Raw genomic sequence first — 5671 nt, 5'->3', positions numbered from 1 at the left:
CCTCCCTCCTAGATTGTAAGCTCCAAGGAGCAGGGCCCTCCAGTCCCTCTTGTATTGAACTGTATTGTTGCTGTATTGTCTCCTGTTATATTGTAAAGCGCTGAGCAAACTGTTGGTGCTATATAAATCATGTTTAAAAATAATAGTGCCTCACTATGTCATCAAGATTGGGTTTCAGCTCTGCATCTGAGACCCGTAGGATGACCTTTTGAGTGGCTATAAATGTTTTCAACAATGATGTAGCCAATGCTCCAATAAGCTAGTCTAAAAACCAACCAGATTGAATACACTGTCAGGCTGATAGAAAAGAGCGAGTTAGCATGTTCATGCATTTGAATCACATGCCAAGTACACCAGATCTTGAGTAAGCACTAGATGGCATTTCTTGAAGTTTATTAGCCAACCAAATACTGACAGGAACTGTAGCATTCAGTCTTGATTGACTATTGCCTCTTGTGTCCAGGGCAAGAAGAACCTTAATAAAAGTCTATTGTGTGATAGGGATTCTGAACAGCAGGCAGCAGAACTGATCTTGTAAGGAAAAGTGTGGAAGATTTGGACATGTAGGTAGACATCCTATGGATCTATGGACAAGTGTCAGTCTCCTGGGCGTATTACTTTGACTTTTTTAGCTGTGGAACTGAACTATTGCCTTTCAGACAAGTAGGGATCCTATGTAGTTCTTTTGCTTGGAGAAGTTGGAAACTTGGTTACAACAAATAGGTATTCTGACAGTAGCATGGTGCTCAGCATGGCCCTCAGGAAGGTCTGTATCAGATCGACAGATGCTTCAGCCAGAAAATCAGAAGTGAGCTTGATCTTTAACAGGCTTGTTATAATGTCTGCCTTGTCATCATCCTACTTCAAAACGTCCTCAATATTGTCCACCCATACACTAAAGGCCCTAGAAATAGAAGTGAGAGCTACAGAGGGTCTGCAGGTTGCAGATGCTGCTGAAAAGATAATTTTTAAGTGACCTATGAGATATTTCATTAAATATGGATATTAAAGGTCCCCAATACTATAATATTTACATGTATACAGTAAATAAATATAAAATGGACAAAACATACACACCAGTGGGATTCTAAGCACTTAAGACAAGTGACAAACACAATACATACAGAGCTCAAATATATACCATTTGGAAATATATACCATTTGGAAGAACAAATCTGTTTGCTCACAGAAACAATATATACAGTATATACTAGTTTACAAGCCAAATGATTTGTATTTCTATCCCCCCAGTCTTGAGATTTAAACAGCCCCATCACACAGCACAACCAGGCTGGTGACCTTAAGCAACACAGTTAGGTCACCCCCTTTCATCTGGTTTGTGATTGGCCAGTGAAGGATCAGCAACAGACTGATAACGTCATCTTCCTGCTCCTTCGTCCTATCTGCATATACCTTGTTAGTGCATGCTCATGTAGCAGAGCCCGACTGGCATCTAGTGCTGCGCTTCCCGCTCCCAGTCTGATTGCTGATATTCAGGGGAATACAATAGGCTTAATTCAAGTCAAATTCAAATAATCACATTAGCTGCAATTAAAAATATGTTTTTTTCATACTACATAACTGCATTTATTGGTGTATTTTATTATGTACCTGGAGTTAATCTTTAAACATCTATCTGCAAAGCCTGGCTTATGCTAGCCATACATGTAAAGATTTGCACAGATAAATAGTCATGAGCTGTTTGGAAGAAAAAAAATATCATGTAGGAAAATGGGAAAAAATAGCACATCTTTGTCAAAAAAAACTAATTTAAAAGCATTTCCTACATTAGCAATATATATGTATGTATATATATATATATATATATATATATATATATATATATATATATATTTAAATAAGTGTAAGTTCACCTTCAGCTCCTATGGGGTGCATTTCCACAACAACTGCTGGCCCCTTGAGTTCAGCTGCTGTAGCTAGAGGAATGCACTGTGCAGTTTGAACTGTCCAGAAAAGGCAGCTAGGAGGCACACAATTGTAGCGTCCTTTAAACTACAGGGTGGAGGGGGATTAAGGGGCCAACATTTTGTGCAGAAAGTCCCTCCCCAAAGCTGCATGTGTAATGGGAGCAGGCGCAGCATTTACATTTTTTTAAAAAAATGTGTAAGTCAGGATATTGAAAAACTACCTATAATAACTCCTATGCATTAGGATCTATTTCCAAACGATAAACAGGCATTATTTTCTCTTCAAAACAGCAAGTCTATTGCAATAAAACCCTATGATAAAGTAGGAAATGTAGTCATCATGTACATTTCCCGGTATAAAATTATGTGCTGCAACATCCTCAAAAATAAATGTTATCGACCTATAACTTGCATTATTGCTGATAACTTTAACTTAAAAGTTCTACAAACTAGTAGATAGTGCCTTGGAGGCTGGTGCTACAGTATTTCCAAAGATCTGTGGGAATACATTAGAATTTCTTATCCTAAAGCCCAAGCTACATAAAAAGTCTGCCACTATCACTGGTAGACCTAACGAATCTGGGAGAGGTAGTTTAATATAACATCTCAGTCAAGTTATTGATGCCACTTCCAACCTCATGTTCATGCTTTGCCGTCTTTTGTGAAAGATACAATCCATTCTTTACAATTAATAGGGAATTTAACAGCTCCCGTTGAGGCTTTTTTTTAGTAACTATTGATGTTCAAGCACTGTAAAGCTCTATACCCCACAATTTGGGACTGGCTATGAACAGAAAGATATTTACTCAGAGAGGCATTCAAGATTGGCATTTTAATGAATTTATTCTTTTAGGTTTGGAACTCATTCTTAACCACAATTTCTTTCTGTTTGATAGCTTCCACTTCCTCCAGGTACAGGGCATGTTGTGCTCCATCCCATCCTATGCCAATCTGTACCTGGGGGAGTGGGAGCAATCTCTCCTCTCTAACGAGGGCCTCACAATGTAGGCCTGCCATATTTCTACATGACAGAGGTACACTGATGATGTCTATCTCATATGGGAGGGGCCAGAAGATTTGTTATTTCAGTGGTTTAATACTCTAAATGACAATGATTTCACTATTAAAATTCACTATATCTCATAGCTCCAAGACAGTCAATTTTGCTAATAAGGCATCTGTCATGCATAGAATGCATGAAGGTAAAAAGCCTTTCGAACCACTTTAATGAAAAAACATAGAGGAACTTTTTTTTTCTATTTATTTTTCTATTCTTTTTTGCTTTTTAATTTATAGTAGCATTTGTCAGATATTATATCCTTACTGTTTATTTGCAATTGAGTGTCTCCTCTCTCAAAACTATGTACTAGCTTCTTCAATGATCTGTTTTAGTTACAATTTATTTATAGATTCATAGATTTCTAAAATGTGTTTCTCAATGTCTTTCACTACCTTGTTAGCTACCGAAGCTACCACTTTAGCACACTGTGAACTTGCCATAACTATGATCTTTCCAAATTCACAAATTAGGGTAAGGATCCCATCAGTTGCTTAGAAAGTCAAATGAGAAGTTTACAGAAGTAAAATGCGATCAAACAAGTACACAGCTTAAATATGCTGATGTGGACAAATTCCCTGAAGCAAAAAAAGGAGAAATGACATTATTTTTGCTGGCTAAGTAGGCTGTGGTAGTTATTTTAAAGTGTTGCTGGAAAAAGGAAGTATAGGTTGTTAAACAAATGACATTCAATATAGCTGACTACTGAAGCACTAGAATAAAAGATGTAAACAACTAAAAGAAAAGTGTTGTCCATATACTGCAGCCAGATTATGTTGTTTTAAAAAAATACTGTAAAATGATTTTATATGGGCAATAATAACAAAAAAAGGAAATAAAAACCCTTGATGTGGAGAACATCACTGAGATACCACTGCACTTTGACTTTGTTATTCCAGGGGGATCCCAGGGACTCCCATCTAAGTTTTGGAAGGCACTATTTTGCATGGGCAAGGATATGGCTCTCAAGTTCTTCATGGAGGATTTCAGGGATTTCTTAGAAGGCATCTATACTCTTCCTCTCAGTCGGTAAAAGCATTTATTCTGAGTCTGAGATTAATCTGAACCAATTACAACCTTTCTCTTCACTTACACTTGCCACCATATGCTTTTTGCCATTACTCCCACCCAGGGGCGGACTGACCATTTGGAAACTCGGGGTGCTGCCCGAGGGCCCGGGGTCAGTAGGGGGCCCCATGAGATGTCCCTGGTACCTTTTTCATAGGCTTTTTTGAGTTTGGGCAAGGACACAGGGGCCCCATGAACCCCTATTGCCCGGGGGCCCCATAAGTTGTCAGTCCACCCCTGCTCCCACCATGCATCCACAAGTAAGGGGACATTATGATCAATGTTGTTAGATCAACTAGAAAATCTCAAGCCTAACTACAAATGCATCTCACACATTTCTGCCATAGATTGGCACATAATATGCACAATGAAAACTGAATTCCAGGCAAATGACTAAATATACAATTGAAATACATTTATGGAAGCTTTATTTGCAAGCACAGTGGCTAAGTGGATAGCACTTCCACCAGCAGCACTAGGGTTGTTAGTTCGAATCCCAACCACGGCACCACCTTGATGGAGTTTGCATGTTCTCCCTGTGCCTGCGTGGGTTTCCTATGGGTACTCGTGTTTCCTCCCACACTCCAAAGACATGCTAGTAGCTTAATTGGCTCCTATCTAAATTGGCCCCAGTATGTGTATGTATGAATGTGAGTTAGGGACCTTCAGTTGTAAGCTCCTTGAGGGTTAGGGACTGATGTGAATGTCCTATATATGTAAACCGCTGTATAAGTTGCAAGCTATATAAGTACCTGTAATAAATAAAATAAATATTGTTTTTATAACTGTACATCCTGTCCTGAGATTTACATGGTTTTGCCATAGCGTACAGCCAGAATCTTGACCAGACTTTGCTCTGTTGAAATTAGAGCAGTACAACTAGGTCAGCTCCATACTTCTATCCTGACATTTGATAATGAAAGAGCAGAATAAACTGCTGAAGTCCTTCTTCTGCTCTCTCCTTCTATCAGTAAGTTCCTTATCAGCCCATGCGCATGCAGCACACCTGATAGTTTTGCTAGTGCTAATCCTCCCTCTCGGCCTGTGTTCTGTTGTACAGGGGATTAGAGGAAGCCAAATTTTGGTACATAAACTTGTTGAATATGAAACACATTTTTGTTGTTATTCTTATGTCCTCTTTCCATAAAATATAAACACATTTCTGAGGCACAAGATCTCCTTCACAAACATCTCCTTGGGAATAATTAGTAATGAAGTGAATTCTCTTCATTCAAATTCTAAGTTATTTAAGCCAACCATAGATGGATTGAATCTTGGATAGTTCAGCAGGGTCTTGGCAAGATTCAGTCAATCTATGGGCAGGCTGGTTGTACTGACATTGATCCATTGAACAACTACAGTATAACAAGCCTGTTGGAATTTTTGCATGCATTCACTGCTGGCAGCTATAGCAGTGATAATTGTGTTCTGCCAGCAGGGAAGGCTCTCCACTGGCAGAACACAATAGCACTGGGATAGTAATTTCCCCCATCTATACTGACTGTTGTGGAAGGAAAGAAAATTGTATTCCTTGCTTAAAGCAGGAAAGGGTTGCAGGAAAGAAAATCACTCGATTAGGAATCCCTCCCACAGTGCTATTGTGGTCTGCTGATGGGGA

This window comes from Staurois parvus, unplaced genomic scaffold (assembly GCF_062004578.1).
Source record: "Staurois parvus isolate SC_StPar_1 unplaced genomic scaffold, SC_StPar_1.0 ptg000668l, whole genome shotgun sequence".
NCBI lineage: Eukaryota > Metazoa > Chordata > Amphibia > Anura > Ranidae > Staurois > Staurois parvus.
Note: the sequence above shows the minus strand (reverse complement) of the source record.